Here is an 18,584-nt window from a genome sequence, read left to right as displayed (position 1 = left end):
CATTTTGTTCCAACCACGGGGCTATATACAATTATGAACCGATATGGACCAATTTTTGTGTGTTTGGGCATCGCTATATCTGATGAAATTTTCTGCTCCAAGAGGCTCCAAAACCAAATCAGGGGATCGGTTTATATGGGGGCTATATATGATTATTGACCGATATGTACCGATGTTGGAATGGTTGTTAAAGACCATATACTAACACCATGTACCAAATTTCAAGCGGATCGGATGAATTTTGCTTCTCCAAAAGGCTCCGGATGTCAAATCTGGAGACCAGTTTATATGGTGGCTATATATAATTATGGACAGATATGGACTAATTTTTGCATGGTTGTTAGTGTCTATGTAGATACACAAAACACAAAATTCCAACTGAATCGGATGAAATTTTCTCCTCCAATAGGCTTCAAAACCAAACCTGCGGATCGGTTTATATGCGGGCTATATATGATTATGGACCGATATGAACCAATTTTGGCATGGTTGTTAAAGATCATATACTAACACCACGTACCAAATTTCAACCGGATCGGATGAAATTTGCTCCTCCAAGAAGCTCCGGAGGTCAAATCTGGGGATCGGTTTATATGGGGGCTATGTATAATTATGGCGTATATATACGCATTTTTTCTTGGTTATTAGAGACCCTATACTAACACCATGTACCAAATTTCAACCGGATCGGCAAGCCAAATCTTGGGGGTCCGTTTATATGGAGGCTATACGTAAAAGTGGACTGATATGGCCCATTTGCAATACCATCCGACCTACATCAATAACAATTACTTGTGCCAAGTTTCAAGTCGATAGTTTGTTTCGTTCGGAAGTTAGCATGATTTCAATAGACGCACGGACATGCTTAGATCGACTCAGAATTTCACCATGACCCAGAATATATATACTTTATGGGGTCTTAGAGCAATATTTCGATGTGTTACAAACGGAATGACAAAGTTAATATACCCTCCCTATGGTGGAGGGTATAAAAATACAAACAAATTTGAGGTTGTAAGGGTTTATGACATATACTAGGTTTTATAAAGATATATAACATTTTGGACCTTTACATTTTGTTGTATGTCGAAAACCTAAAAAAAATTAATACCGACCATCTCTGATTTTAACAATTTTAAACTCCAATTTTTTTTAAATAGGAAATTTTCTTAAACAATAGAAACAAATTTAGTTTTTTTAATAAATTTTAGTTTATTCAGTTTGTGTCATATTGCAATTAATAAGAGTTTCTTTCATGGTGGGTTCACTTTTTTTTGGTGTGGAACATTATTTTTTTCAGTGTATAGAAAATAAGAACAGTATATAAGAATCAAGATGTGTTTCACATTTTTGCAATTAGAAAAAAATATTTTCCCTGAAAATTATATGTCACAGTATTCACCCACTGTGTTGTCAAACAAATACACAGGGATAAGAATAGAAAAACAAGCGCAACGTCAAAAACAATTTGAAAACAATCGCCAAGGCATACAGAACAACTGCGGTGGTAGTTAAGCTTTGTGTCTACCCCACCTCAAGCCATCAGCCACCTCGTCTCGTGTAACTTGTACCCCTAACAAAACGGAATTGTATATTTCATTACGTACTACCACCACGGTGTTCGCCACCTTCACCAACCCTCTCTGTTAACAGAATAGAGGGTGGTTTTTGTCTGTTTTTGATTTTCGCTTTGCACTTGCTAATGATCCATACACGCACACATTCAAAATCATCAGCAAATACACACGCATGCACTGCACCCTTAAAAGTTGTTTGGTCATGTCTTTTACTATGGTGCCGCATTAGTTGCGCGATTTTTTGCCTCCTTTTTGCCGTTTGAGCTATGTTAGTCCGTTTTATTGTTAGCTTTTCCTGTGACAACGAATGTGGTTTGTTAACTCACACGCCGGTTATGGATGGAGAGATATTGCATTAATTATGTCTAAGATATTTTTGTTGTTTTACTTTGAAATAATATACCCCGTGTTAAGCACGAGCCAGAGCCACTAATTGGGGAAAATGTTGTAGCCTCGATAAATTTAGGAAATACATATTAAAATACGTAAAATACGTATTTAAATTTAAGTTACATAGCCAATGTTTCAATATTCAAAATTACATATTTGAACTTTAAACCAATTTCATTTTGAATTACACCCAAAAAAAAAAATATCGAATTATTTTAACAAGTTTTAAATAAACTATTTTACTAATTGCCAAATGATACAAATAATATACATTTTATTCTGTGATTTAAGAAAATGTCATAGTAGAAGATTGGTACAAATTAACTAAATTTACTCATTTTGAAAAGGAATTAATACAATTGAAGTAAAATTTATTTATGCGTTTTGTTCGTAATCGTTGGTTTCTCTTCAATCATTATCGTTGTTTTTGATTTCAGCTTAGAACCATGCATTGACTAAACTACAAGTGTAGCTTAACTAACAGAGGAAAAGTATGCTTGTAAAATTTATTTGGGCAAAGCCCTATAGACTGCAAGATGGTTGGATGTACCGCTGTTTCGGAATTGCCACATTCCTCATCAGCATCCTCTACTTGCAGCAAAACTATCAACCAATTATCAGAATAAATTTGGGTAATTCACTCAACGATGAAGATAGAGGAAGCACGCTCAAAAACATACCCAGTCAACTACATTCAAATCGATGATTTGAGTTTGGCAAAGGAAAAGAGATGTGCTTGTAAATTTGTTTAGGCAGTAGCCGACTATCTAACCTTTTTCAGAAGGTTCAAGTGTAGTTCACTTTGGGTTGAGTGAATTACCTGAATTTATTCTGATAATTGGTTGATAGTTTTGCTGCATGTAGAGGATGCTGATGAGGAATGTGGTAATTCCGGGCTTTGCCCAAATAAATTTGACAAACATACTTTTCCTCTGGTGGTTAAGCTACACTTGTAGTTTAGTCAATGCATGGTTTTAAGCTGAAATCAAAAACAAACGATAAATTTATTTATCTTGGGAAAATATTAATTATTTTATAAGAATTTCGAATTAAGTAATTTTTGTTTACTTCATTTGTATGAAACCTTTGGTTTTTTATACCCTGCGCCACACTGTGGAACAGGGTATTATAAGTTAGTGCATATGTTTGCAACACCTAGAAGGAGAAGAGATAGACACATGGTGTCTTTGGCAAAAATGCTCAGGGTGGGCTCCTGAGTCGATATAGCCATGTCCGTCTGTCCGTGAACACATTTTTGTAATCAAAGTCTAGGTCGCAGTTTTAGTCCACTCGCCTTCAAATTTGACACAAGTATGTGTTTTGGCTCAGAATAGAACCCTATTGATTTTGGAAGAAATCGGTTCAGATTTAGATATAGCTCCCTTATATATATATTTCGCCCGATATGCACTTATATGTACCCAGAAGCAAGAGTTTTACCCTAATTTGCTTAAAATTTTGCACAAGAAGAACAATTAGTACTATAGTCAAGTGTGCCAAATTTGAAATCGGTTCAGATTTAGATATAGCTGCCATATATATCTTTTGCCCGATATGGACTAATACGATCCCAGAAGCCAGAGTTTTACCCCAATTTGGTTGAAATTTTGCACAGGGAGTAGAATTATCATTGTAGCTATGCGTGCCAAATTTGGTTGAAATCGCTTCAGATTTAGATATAGCTCCCATATATATCGTTCGCCCGATTTACACTCATATGACCACAGTGGCCAATCTTTTACTCCGATTTAATGCAAATTTTGCACAGGGAATAGAATTAGTATTTTAGCTATGCGTGCCAAATTTGGTTGAAATCGGTTCAGATTGAGATACAGCTCCCATATATAGCTTTCGCCCGATTTACACTCATATGACCACAGAGGCCAATGTTTTGCTCCGATTTAGATGAAATTTTGCACAGGGAGTAGAATTAGCATTGTAGCTATGGCTGCCAAATTTGGTTGAAATCGTTCAGATTTAAATATATCTCCCATATATAGCTTTCGCCCGATTTACACTCATATGACCACAGAGGCCAATTTTTAACTCCGATTTAGTTGAAATTTTGCACAGGGAGTAGAATTAGGATTGTAGCTATGCGTGCCAAATTTGGTTGAAATCGGTTCAGACTTAGATATAGCTCCCATATATAGCTTTCGCCCGATTTACACTCATATGACCACAGAGGCCAATTTTTTGATCCGATTTAGTTGAAATTTTGCACAGGGAGTAGAATTAGCATTGTAACTATGTGTGCCAAATTTGGTTGAAATCGGTTCAGATTTAGATATAGCTCCCATATATATGTTTTTGTGATTTCGACAAAAATGGTCAAAATACCAACATTTTCCTTGTAAAATCTAATTTTCCTAAACTTCTAGTACATATATACCGTGCGATAAATCATAAATAAACTTTTGCGAAGTTTCCTTAAAATTGCTTCAGATTTAAGTGTTTCCCATATTTTTTTACTAACATTGTTTTCCACCCTAGTGCATTAGCCGACTTAATATTTGAGACGAGATAGACACATGGTGTCTTTGGCAATAATGCTCAGGGTGGGTCCCTGAGTCTATATAACTATGTCCGTCCGTTCGTCCGTCTGTCTGTGAACACATTTTTGTGATCAAAGTCGCAATTTAAGTCCAATCGCCTTCAAATTTGGCACATATTCCTAATTTGGGTCAGAATAGAACCCTATTGATTTTGGAAGAAATCGGTTCAGATTTAGATATAGCTCCCATATATATCTTTCGCCCGATATGGACTAATATGGTCCTAAAAGCCAGAGTTTTGGCCCAATTTGGTTGAAATTTTGCACAGGGAGTGGATTTAGCATTGTAGCTATGCGTGCCAAATTTGGTTGAAATCGATTCAGATTTAGATATAGCTCCCATATATATCTTTCGCCCGATATGCACTTATATGAACCCAGAAGCCAGAGTTTTATCCCGATTAGCTTGAAATCTTGCACAAGGAGTACAATCTGTAGTATAGTCATGTGTAGCAAATTTGATTGAAATCGGTTCAGATTTAGATATACCTCCCATATATATCTTTCGCCCGATATGGACTTATATGGCCCCAGAAACCAGATTTTTGGCCGAATTTGGTTGAAATTTTGCACTAGGAGTACAATTAGTAGTATAGTCAAGTGTGCAAAATTTGATTGAAATCGGTTCGGATTTAGATATAGCTCCCATATATATGTTTTTCTAATTTCGACAAAAATGGTCAAAATACCAACATTTTCCTTGTTAAATCGCCACTGCTTAGTCGAAAAGTTGTAAAAATGACTCTAATTTTCCTAAACTTCTAATACATATACATCGAGCGATAAATCATAAATAAACTTTTGCGAAGTTTCCTTAAAATTTCTTCAGATTTAAATGTTTCCCATATTTTTTTTACTAAAATTTTGTCCACCCTAGTGCATTAGCCAACTTAAATTTTGAGTCTATAGATTTTGTAAAAGTCTATCAAATTCTGTCCAAATCGAGTGATATTTAAATGTATATATTTGGGACAAACCTTTATATATAGCACCCAACACATTTGACGGATGTGATATGGTATCGAAAATTTAGATCTACAAAGTGTTGCAGGGTATAATATAGTCGGCCCCGCCCAGTTTCCTTAAAATTTCTTCAGATTTAAATGTTTCCCATATTTTTTTACTAACATTGTTTTCCACCCTAGTGCATTAGCCGACTTAATATTTGAGTCTATAGATTTTGTAGAAGTCTATCAAATTCTGTCCAGATCGAGTGATATTTAAATGTATGTATTTGGGACAAACCTTTATATATAGCCCCCAACACATTTGATGGATGTGATATGGTATCGAAAATTTAGATCTACAATGTGGTGCAGGGTATAATATAGTCGGCCCCGCCCGACTTTAGACTTTCCTTACTTGTTTTTAACAAACCTCTTCCCAAACCGAATTTTGAAGCTTTAAGAAATTTGTTGAATGAAAAACAAAAAGAACTTTTAAACCGTACTATGGACATATCTGTCATCATTCTTATATCCATATGCCAGTTAGTAATTTAAATGCTGAAAAATTTTTAAAGCTAACCGGAGAGAATGTATTTGCAATTTCCTTCCTGTTAAGAGGGAGTTAAAGCCTAACGGAGTTACATGAAAATGGCAAGTAGGATTTGAAACAACGTTTTATATTGAATGGTTTTTTTTCATTCTATTTAAAACTTGCATTCCAATAAAGATGTTTTTCATTTACATATATGCTCAATTTTGTAATTTTAAGCCCTAAGGCCGATGCAAGATAAATTACAATACAACTACTGAAAAATATAATATAATAATTTTATGAATAATTTATTGACATAAAATTAAAAGGTAAATAATAAAAATATTGGCAAAAAAAATTCAATAGATTTTTTTGTTTTTTTTTTTTTAATAATTGAAATTAAATAATTTTTAAAAATAAGAGAGATACAAAAGGTAAAAATTTTATAAATATCAAAACAAATTATCGCTAAAGTGAGTGAGGATCTACAAAGCGGTGCAGGGTATAATATAGTCAGCCCCGCCCGACTTTAGACTTTCCTTACTTGTTTTTTTTTTTTTTTTGTGGCAAAATTTAACTAAAGTCAAGTAATCATCATGACCTAAAATATAGTTAAATTAGTCGCGATTTCAATTATCGGGGAATAATCTATTATATTAGCTTAATTTTTGTTCCTATGTATATTCTAACTAACATATTTTTTCCGAGTGCATCCTATGGATACGAAACGCTTCTAATAGGCAAATGGCTTGTGTGCGTGCTGGATTTGTAAGGTTATCATTCTTATTCGAAATAGAATTCAAATTAAAATCTGTCTATTTATAGTTGTTGAGTTACTATACTTTCTGGTGCATTCATCACCTCTGCTTTTGTTCAGCACTTCACTATTGAGTTGCAATAAAATACAAAAAAAAACAATGAGTAAATTTTTGTGTTTACTTATTGTGGGATTTTTAACAATATTGAAATATAGCCAGACTCATGGAATGCATGCGTGACCTGGTGTGTGGTGTATATGATTATTAATACGTGTATCTCCCACTGCGCCTGTTCTCGGCAACAACTAAATATATAAAGACCAACGTATCATTGATGGATTGTGATGACTACATAACAAATGACATATGCGTATTTTTTCATATCGCATGCTATACAGGTCCTAATATTGATATCGTATATACCATGGAAGTACCGCTGTCATTTTATTTCAATTTTTTTTTTATGAATTCTACACACAAAGAAAAAATATTTTCCTCCGGAACGAAATTTTAGACAAACAAAATGTACACGCAAAAAAACCATAAAAAAAAAGAAAATTTTCTCAAAAAAATTCTCCCGGGAATAACTATGGATATATCCAGAATCAGGAGCTATACGGAGATGAGTCTGAATCCAAAGACGGTAGACTGAAAGAAGGGTATTCTTTTCTGAGAAACGAAATTTTAGACAAATGAAGTTTTCTTTTGGCTCTACGAAATCTTAGATTTCTGGAACATTAATATCGTTGGAAGGACGATAGGGACACTATTTGGGAATCCCAATGTGATCGGAATCAGTGAACTACCGATAGAGAGTTGAAATGTGCCCGTGAGTGAAGTTTCACTCACTTTAGCGATAATTTGTCTCAATATTTATAAAATTTTTACCTTTTTATATCTCTCTTATTTTTAAAAATTATTTAATTTCAATTATTAACAAAAAAAACAAAAAAATCTTAAAGCTTCAAAAATCGGTTTGGGAAGAGGTTTGTTGAAAAAAAAACTCAACAAATTTGAGTTAAAACTCCAGCAGAAAGGAAAATGTTAGTTAATTTAAAAAAATTTAATTATTACAAGCCTACATGTCATGCCAATTTCACTAAAATAAGTAAAAATTTTTCGACGAATCAAAAAAAAAAAAAAAATTGTGCATAATTATTTTTTTTCACTTGTTAAAGAAAATTTCGCAGTTTGCAGGAAAAAATTGGAGTTCAAAATTGCAAAAATGGCTTTAGTGACATACGCCATATGTTCAAGATGGGCGCATTTTTGTAAAATTTACAAATTTCAATAATTTTTTAAATGTTTTATGGGAGACACGAATTTAGTAAACCTTTATGTTTCATTTGTGCATAATTTTTCCCTCTATTTTAGTTCATTTAAAGACAAGGAAACTTTCTCATAACATAACTTGTCCATGAATAAATTGGCTTTAGTGCCATATAAGGTTCACTTTTTTTTGAGTGTACTTCATCATCAATGTGTTGAGTTCGTATGGTACTCAGGATTCTTAATTATTTTAATTACACTCTGGTTGTCTAGCAATAGATAGTTTTCTTAGCTACTAACAGGTTGGCTGACAAGTCCCCGGTCTGACACATAGATGGCGTCGCTAGTATTAAATGCATATTATTTTTATATAGTACCAACCTTCAAATGATTCGTGTCAAATTTTGACGTCTGTAAGTCAATTAGTTTGTGAGATAGAGCGTCTTTTGTGAAGCAACTTTTGTTATTGTGAAAAAAATGGAAAAAAGGAATTTCGTGTTTTGATAAAATACTGTTTTCTGAAGGGCAAAAATACGGTGGAAGCAAAAACTTGGCTTGATAATGAGTTTCCGGACTCTGCCCCAGGGAAATCAACAATAATTGATTGGTATGCAAAATTCAAGCGTGGTGAAATGAGCACGGAGGACGGTGAACGCCCGAAAGAGGTGGTGGACGAAAACATCAAAAAAATCCACAAAATGATTTTGAATGACCGTAAAATGAAGTTGATCGAGATAGCAGAGGCCTTAAAGATATCAAAGGAACGTGTTGGTCATATCATTCATCAATATTTGGATATGCGGAAACTCTGTGCAAAATGGGTGCCGCGCGAGTTCACGTTTGACCAAAAACAACGTGTTGATGATTCTGAGTGGTGTTTGCGGCTGTTAACTCGTAATAAACCCGAGTTTTTCCGTCGATATGTGACAATGGATGAAACGTGGCTCCATCACTACACTCCTGAGTCCAATCGACAGTCGGCTGAGTGGACAGCGACCGGTGAACCGTCTCCGAAGCGTGGAAAGACTCAAAAGGCCGCTGGCAAAGTAATGGCCTCTGTTTTTTGGGATGCGCATGGAATAATTTTTATCGATTATCTTGAGAAGGGAAAAACCATCAACAGTGACTATTATATGGCGTTATTGGAGCGTTTGAAGGTCGAAATCGCGGCAAAACGGCCCCATATGAAGAAGAAAAAAGTGTTGTTCCACCAAGACAACGCACCGTGCCACAAGTCATTGAGAACAATGGCAAAAATTCATGAATTGGACTTCGAATTGCTTCCCCACCCACAGTATTCTCCATATCTGATCCCAACGACTTTTTCTTGTTCTCAGACCTCAAAAGGATGCTCGCAGGGAAAAAAATTTGCTGCAATGAAGAAGTGATCGCCGAAACTGAGGCCTATTTTGAGGCAAAACCGAAGGAGTACTACCAAAATGGTATCAAAAAATTGGAAGGTTGTTATAATCGTTGTATCGCTCTTGAAGAGAACTATGTTGAATAATAAAAACGAATTTTGACAAAAAAATGTGTCTTTCTTTGTTAGACCGGGGCCAACCTGTTATATGCCATAGTGGAGGTTTAGAAAAAAAATTGATTACAAGAACCATGTATTGGTTAAGCCCAATTGAAAGACAAATAACACAAACGCCAGAATGTAAACACCACAAAAATATTTGATCACAGCTTTTATTACTCCAACGCATTATTAATCAAGACTTCAACTCAAACAAAAACTGTATATACTATTATATAAATTACTTACATAAAAACTTAATGTACACACAAAAAAAATTTTTTCTGATTCAATCACGAAATTAATTGATCCAATTAATTTTTTAATTGAAATGTCTTCAATCACAGAAATGATAGTATCAATTAAAAAATTAATTGAAGGTCAATTAAAAAATTAATTGATCCAATTAAAAAATTAATTGATACTATTAATTTTTGTGATTGATTTTTGTTTCAATTAAAAAATTTGTTGATTCAATTAAATTTTTAATTGAATATTTTTTAAAACTCAATTAAAATTTTAATTGGAAAAATTTTCGTACTTACACAGAAAAAAATTCTGTGTAAGTAATATATTTTTGATTTGATTGAACATTTTTGAATAAGCTCAATCCATTTACAATGTGAATTGAGAAATTTTTATTTTTTGATAATCACTATTAAATCATTTCCTAGATTAAAATTCCTTAATGGAAGTATAAAATTTTATCTAATAAAAAATAAATGCTTATGAAGGAGAAATGGACCGACAAAAAAGCTATGAGTAAACAAAACTAATCGCCTTACCAGCCCAGCTAACAACAAATCAATATAAACGGCAAAAGCCCAAAAAAATATGTAATGCACTTGTGCTGTAATCATCAATTTTTTGTTTTTTTCAAACGTTTGCCCTTTCTTCTTGTGCTCGTTTTATTGTTTATTTTTCTCTGATAAAATAAACTCAAGCAGACGAAAAGGGGGAGTTTTTTTTTATAGAGAATATGTGCGCCCGTTTTTTGGCTCTATTCCAATCAGTCAAAATGTAAGGTATATGCGCATGTGAGAACCTCCCCAAATGCATGAGCTGAACAACTGTCTGCATGCCAAACCAACCTAGTGCAGTATATGAGACATGAGCGGTAACAAGAGGCAGGAGTATGCGTAGAGCGATAATACACATATAATCCACTTACTCCAGCGGCTGAACATATACACAAGCGCATACAAATTCTAACCCACAAAACAAAAAACACACCAATTCCAATTGGAACTGTACTTGTCGAACGAAACCGTTCTAAATGGTAAATATTCTGCCTTGCATGGGGTTGTTTTTGAGAAAGGGTAGTTAATTTCGTGATTCAAGATAAGTATAAAAAAGGTTTCCCACTTTTTTGAAATTTTTAACAAACATATAGATGAACATAATACACTTAATATTAATATTAATATATTTAATATTTATATTATAGGAATATTTATACCCTGCGCCACACTGTGGAACAGGGTGTTATAAGTTAGTGCATATGTTTGCAACACCCAGAAGGAGACGAGATAGACACATGGTGTCTTTGGCAAAAATGCTCAGGGTGGGCTCCTGAGTCGATATAGCCATGTCCGTCTGTCTGTGAACATTGTTGTGATCAAAGTCTAGGTCGCAGTTTTAGTCTAATCGACTTCAAATTTGGCACAAGTATGTGTTTTGGGTCAGAATAGAACCCTATTGATTTTGGAAGAAATCGGTTCAAATTTAGATATAGCTCCCATATACATATATCTTTCGCCCGATATGCACTTATATGGGCCCAGAAGCCAGAGTTTTAGCTTGATTTGCTTGAAATTTTGCACAAACATAACACTTGGCCGTATAGTCAAGTCTGCAACATTTGATTGAAATCGGTTTAGATTTAGATATAGCTCCCATCTATATCTTTCGCCCGATATGGACTTATATATGTCCAGAAGTCAGATTTTTATCCTGATTTGCGTGAAATTTTGCTTAAGGAGTGCAATTGGTACTATAATCAAGTGTGCTAAATTTGATTGAAATCGGTTCAGATTTAGATGTAGCTCCCATATATAGCTTTCGCCCGATTTACACTCATATAACCATAGAGGCCAATTTTTTACTCCGATTTAGTTGAAATTTTGCACAGAGAGTAGAATTAGCTTTGTTGCTATACGTGCCAAATTTGGTTGAAATCGGTTCAGATTTAGATATAGTTCCCATATATATGTTTTTCTGATTTCGACAAGAATGGTCAAAATACCAACATTTTCCCTGTAAAATCGCCACTGCTTAGTCGAAAACTTGAAAAATGACTCCAATTTTCCTATACTTCTAATACATATCTATCGATCGATAAATCATAATTACACGTTTGCGAAGTTGGCTCAAAATTGGTTCATATTTAAATGTTTCCCATATTTTTTTACTAACATTGTGTTCCATCCCAGGGGGTTAATTTTAAGTCAATAGAAGTCTTAAATATATTGTCGGTTCAAATTTAAACGTATGTATATGGGAACATAACCCTTTATATATAGCACCCAACAACAACTTGCAGGATTTCAGATGGTATCGAACATGTAGATCACAAAGTGGTCCAGGGTATAATATAGTCGGCCCCGCCCGACTTTAGACTTTCCTTACTTGTTTTCTAGTAGAATAACCCTATGCTATTAATAGATAGGTATGTTATTCGTGATAAACTTTAAGGAATTTTAATTAGAACCTACGACACTATACGTAAAGGGCATAATCAATGAATGAAATGTCCTACATTTTATAAATACTATCATTACCACTTCAACATTTCCAGTACTATGGAATATTGCAAAAATAATACCCATTAGGAACAAGAATGTAGAGAATCTCGAATCTTAGAGACTCATTTCCATTATGCCCATTATATGTAAAATGATGGAGCATATATTGAAATTGCAGTTGCTAGATTTTCGTAAAGGAAACTCGTTACTTCTGCATTAGTTAGCCTTACTGACATAAGGTATACAAGTAGTGGGCAAAATTGCTGAGTACTACTGTCCCTAGATTTGGAGAAAACCTTTTATTGATTGGACCATGCTCCACTCATTTAGACACTGTTTTATAAATTTGGACTTTCAAGTTCAGCTTGTAAGTTGATGAGTCGTATAATTGTTATATCTCTAGTGTCCTGAAAGTATGCAGTGGTGTACCCCAAGGAGCAGTTCTATGTCATATTTTATTCATTATATATATATCAATGATCTGTTTCTTAATATAGATGACAACAATTGCGTTTCAGTTGTACATGCAGACGATCTTCAAATATTATTTAAGGGGAATTTGGGATTTTTGGACGTCTACAAGCTAATATTATTATAGAGCTCCAAGTCTATTAACACAGTCATTTCAAAGGTAAATCTAGCTCTGCGCTAACTTTATAATATTGATTTGCTACTTTCAATCATGTGAAAATTAAGGTAGTGCATTCAATTATTATGCCAATAATATTCTGAGGTCCACTCTGGATGTACTGGTAAGCTAATGAAAAGACTAAGGGTTACCTTCAACCGGGCTATTCGGTATATATACTTTGAAAATGTATAGCCATATAGCTTCTTATGTAGACAGATTCTTTATCTGCCGATTCCGTTAATTTAAAAAAATAAATAAATAGCAAACACCTTTATCCCTCGTAAATAGAAATCCGCAAATCTTATATCCGAAATTGTGTAGTACTGTGAGCCAATCTCATTTTCATATAAGAATTTTAGACACACATTTTTAGCCATAAAAATGCACTTTAATTTATGTCTATTTTGTACTCAATGGATTTTGAGTAACTGATAGTAAAACATAACATAATTCTCTATTTTTTTCTTATTCGCTCTCAATTTTTTTATATTAAAAAAATATTTGGTTTATGCAAATATATATAAAATAATAATTTGTCCAAAAGTATTTTTCCCCATATGCCCTCTTTTTTTGTTATTAATTTTAAAATATATAAAAAAAAAAACAAAAGCAAACATTTAAGTAAAGACCATACGGGAAATGGATCAAAATCAGGACTATTCCCAGTCTTAGTTCTGGTCAAGACTTATGGTAAAGGCCTGTCACTTTAACATGGGTTTGTCATTGACGGGGCAAATTTACACTTTAGGGCACGTCCTGGGACATGTTAGTAGTAGCACCCCTTAGACAGGTCCTCATGAACCAGTGTCGGACAAACTCTTAGGAATTTGTTTCATTTTGGTTATCCGAATCGCACCAGAAATGAAAAACTTTTCAAATTTGTTGAACAATAGATTATTCTGGTAATTTTACTTCACTAAATGTGTATATCCAATAAGATTTTTATATCATGTGAGTATGGAAATCATTAAATTATGACTATTTAAAAACTGCGACAAACTGGATCACCGGTATCAGTCCCGTAATAGGTCCGTCATTGGCAATTTGCACCAATTTCCCATAGGGTATATACTTCAAATACAGCTATTGCTAAAAACAAACACATTGTAGGAAAGCATAAATATTACCGATGATATTTTTGTAGTAATAAAAGCTTATTTAATTTTTCTAGTTTCTAACTAGTTGTTCAAATTTTTTTTTTAATAACTAAAATAGTTTTTTTTTTCATTTTTAAGAAATAGATGTATCTTCACTTTTTTTATTCAATTAGAATTTATTATTGTTGTTTTTTAACTTTTATATTGGTTAAATATTTTTATATGTAAAGTTAATTTTGTAATATTTTTTTAACCATCTTCTATTAGCCTATAGGCTTGGTTATTTTCACAAAAAATAATATATAAAATAATAAGTAAATAAAATAAATGTACCAATCGCCTCAGCGCCTGAATCGATCTAGATGGGTCTGTCCATAATTTTTTTAAGCAAATTTCATGTATTTTCTCCATGACGAGTATGTCCGTAACCGTATACATATGGTCATTTGCGCTTGGTTGTAAAATGAGTTAAATAATAAAAAAAATAAATAAAAATAAAAAAGATTGACAATAAAGCTGAATTTATTCCATTAAACTAATTTTTGTTTTATCCTCACTTTTTTGTAAAAATACTACTTTTAAAGTTGAAAATTCCTCTTCACGTCCATGTGGAAGGATCTCTCCTAGCTATGTAAATTAACATGAATGAATGATTGAAAGCTTCCAATAATGACACTTTACTCAGCTGATAGTTTGAAAGTGTCATAATGGATTTCATATTTCCGACAAACATTCCATATGGGACATGAACGAACTCTACTAGAACTCAGAAGTGGGATTAATAAAGATTTCTTTGTTTGGCGGGAGATTTAATACCGACCATTCTTCCGGAAAAAACTGATTGAGAAGAAACAGCGCCAGCGCTGATCCTTCCTACTATCAAAATGTAAACAATAGAGAACAATAGTATAAACAAGGGGATACTTCAATACTACCATTACATGTTCTCTAACAAATAGCTCCGGTCGTGACAAGTCATTCATAAATGGAAAGCTCATCTACAATTTACCGTCTGTCCATCCATCAGCTTGTCCGCTCGTCCATATTGCCCGCCTTTAGTATTGAAATAACCCAGAGACGGAGCTTGCATTGAGCATGCATAGAAATGGGACATTCGCAATGGATGTATGTGCGGAATTTGGTGGCAAGACAAAATATCGCGCATCAACTCATCAACGAACGATATTCATTCTATAGTAAAATACACACCACCATACATAACACAACAACTTTGTCGCTATGTGCTGAGTGAAGGAAATATATTAGCACTTTAATTTCTAATTTCTTTCTAATTTTTATCACAATAGAATAGGGAAACATTGTTTTAGAGTAATACGTATGTTCTATCCATCGTTATTAGATTGTATAACAATCAGTCAGTCTCCTGGTGTACATATTGCCAATTACAGATGTGAAAATTACTACTTCCCCCAAATTGGAACAAAGTGATTATAAACACCTACATTTGGGAAGGCGAATAATTAAAAATCTGTTAGTCCCGGATCGAAATGAAAAACAAAAATATTTTCCATATTCTAATACCAATAAATCGATCAAATCTACAAAAAAAATCACTGGCAAATAGAAACTAACATATGGACTCATTCCCAGCTAGAACATCATATCTCGGAAGTTATTCCAACAATTGAAGCATTAGGAAAATAATATTATACAGTCTATTTGTTGTATAAATAAAAAGATTATCCAGCAAAATTTTCCAAAAAATTTAATTTATGAACAATTGAAAGTCTAATTAAATAATTACATTTTGAGATATTACTCTTTTGCACAATATATCGCTTTCCATCATTTAGTATACAGGGAAAAAACAAAAATAACGACGACGAAGTTCCAACAAACAAGGGTGCTCCCCAAAACCACCCCCTAAGTTGGTAGTGTAGTTAACACAGTCAAAACACACACATAACAGAAACAATAAACAATACACATACATACAATCAGCAAATAGATACACAAAACATTTCGATTTTTCACCAAAAAAGGGATTCCAGGCATAGGCACTAAATCCTCAAAAGGCACACACCCATAACTACAAATATGGACATCAGTTCTGGGTCAAAATCAAATTTGGAGAGTCTTTAATGCGCATTATTGTTTTATCTGTGCCTTTAGTCATTGGAGGAGTTGAGTTCATCAATTGTTTTTCCTCAGTTAGTGGCATATATGAAAAAAAATTGTTCTTACTTTCCACACGGAGCAAGCAGGCCCAGTTGACCCGTTGCTGTCACGTCTGCGTGCCTACGCACCTGCGTGTAATTTTGTTGACAAATATGCCTCAAATTTATTAATTTGCTCCATTAATTCTCACACACTCATTGCACTTGCTTGGCTATTACAAAATATTTTCCTTACAAAATTTAAGGCGATTTTGTTTAATAAAATCGCAACAAATTTTCCCGTTCTGTTAGCGAACAACACGAAAATGGAAGACATCGATTGGGGGGTTGTAAAAAATATTCTTCTTCTTTTTATTGGGGTTGGTGTGGGGGTTGGGGCTCTGTAGACATAGAACAACATATGATAGCGTTGCCAACCATCACTAGAAGGGATGTGAGGTTAGTGAGAACGCAAAGTATACAAAAGGCATTACCAGCCGCTTTCATGGAGAATTGTCTTATCAGAAACTAATTTTTTAATTGTTTGTATGTATAAGGTCGGATTGCTTGTAAATCATTCGGTCTGTTTTATTTTAGTACTCGACCAGTCTTGCTACTCGATGCCGCCGCCGAATATGTTGACTCATCTCGACTCAATTTTAACCGTCAATTAATAACAAATTTTGATTTATGCGCCGTCCAGACTATAAGTTTATCCGGACGACAGTGCTCGTATCGAACATATCCCATATATTGGCCACAATATTAAGTTAATTCCGAAGGCATAATCGATACTGCTGCATGTTTATGGGATCGATAACACATTTACCGATTAGTTAGTCATCGCCGACAATTCGTATCGATTGACCACATTGTAAGAATATTTAAAAAACACAGAAAAACGTATAATCTGGACGACGCATTATATAAAAACAAATTATTAATAATTGTTGTAGTTTTTGCCAAAATTTTGAATTTTCCACCCACAATCAATTAGTACTAAGTTACTATAAAAATATAGCTCAAAAAATTTTAATTAAAGGTGGGTATTAAGTTCGAGTTTAGCCGCTAAAAACGTCATTTTTTTCACGATTACTTTTCTTTAATAATCCATTTTAAGGAATACAAACTTTGTGAAAATTTGCTTTGGGCTTTTCCCCATCAAGTTATAATAAAATTTGCAACAAATACGTATAATTTCATGCATTTTTCTTACTGATCTAGTTTTCACTTTAGCGATTTTAGCGGCTAAACTCGAACTTAATACTCACCTTAAGGCCGGCATGCACCTCTAGCGAAAAATTTCATTCCCATAAGAAATGCATTGCTATTTATGCTAACGAAATTTTCGGTAGCGTTCAATTTCGTAAGCTGGTACGCACCTCTAATGAAAATAACAGGGTTGTCAAAAGCATATTTTTGCAGCAAACATTTAATTTATTACAATCATTGTGTGCGTAAAAGTTTTAAAAGGTCTGTAAATAGTAAACAATTTATTTGAGGAATATTTGGAACATATATTAACAATTTTTAAAAGCGATTAGCTGGTTTAAAATTTGTGTACACAGCCCTGTTTTTTTGTTGTAGACTTAGTGTGTAAATATAACCATAGCGATAGGCGGTAGGCGAAACATTTTTGCCGCAACGGCAAATACAATAAGCTTGACGGCGAATAATTCCCTTTTTCACGTTTCCTAGCGTTTTTGTTGTCAATACAGCGTGCTTTGACAATATTAAACAATGAAGTTGAATAAAAACATACAATGGCTTGTTATTTGTTGAGTTATTTCAAGAAAAAATAATCTACACGTCTCCAGGCAACAGCAATTCCTAGTGGCGAGTTAAAAAAAATTGATAAGCGATGGCAACACTATACCAGTTTTCGCCAAGGAGTTAGAATAAGTTTTAATTTAGCGACACGCCGCTAGCCGTCATGGTATTCCGTCGCGGATTTTGGGCTTCCCATAAGAAATACACGTAAATAAGTGTTCGCCTACCGCCTATCGCTATGGTTATATTTACACACTTAAATAAATTTTTGATACCGAAAATTTCGCTAGAGGTGCATACCAGCCTTTAAATGTAAATTTGATTTTAAGATTGGTTGTACAACTAATCTGATTGTCATTCACTTATGCGCTTTATGTGCTTTACAGACTATCAGTTATTCCGGACGGAATGTCGGCGTTTGTAAAGAATCTTACAGTGTGTCGGATCGATGCGACATGTCGGCGATGACTAAATAATCGGTAAATGTGTTATCGATCCCATAAACATGCAGCAGTATCGATTATGCCTTCGGACTTAACTTATAATGTGCACAATATATGGGATATGTTCGGCACGAGCACTGTCGTCCGGAATAACTGATAGTCTGTAAAGCGCATTACAGATTATCAGTTATTCCGGACGGAATGTCGGTGTTTGTAAAGAATCTTACAGTGTGTCG

At 33.8% G+C, this 18,584-nt stretch overlaps 1 protein-coding gene across 7 annotated transcripts in view; it reads right to left on the bottom strand.

Annotated features, from left to right (window-relative positions):
* Positions 1–16,498, bottom strand: part of ewg (DNA-binding protein Ewg) — a 59,943-nt gene extending 43,445 nt beyond the window's left edge. For 6 of the 7 annotated variants that reach the window (XM_075298947.1, XM_075298948.1, XM_075298942.1 and 3 more), the window contains exon 1: positions 16,224–16,498. The gene's annotated coding sequence lies outside the window, so the exon portion shown is untranslated. The remainder of the gene's footprint in view (positions 1–16,223) is intronic. The other variant, XM_075298944.1, reaches the window with a different exon arrangement.
* Between the last annotated feature and the right edge of the window lie 2,086 nt (positions 16,499–18,584).

The sequence above is a fragment of the Haematobia irritans genome, chromosome 3, assembly GCF_050003625.1.
Source record: "Haematobia irritans isolate KBUSLIRL chromosome 3, ASM5000362v1, whole genome shotgun sequence".
NCBI lineage: Eukaryota > Metazoa > Arthropoda > Insecta > Diptera > Muscidae > Haematobia > Haematobia irritans.
This window is presented reverse-complemented; position numbering and strand designations above follow the sequence as displayed.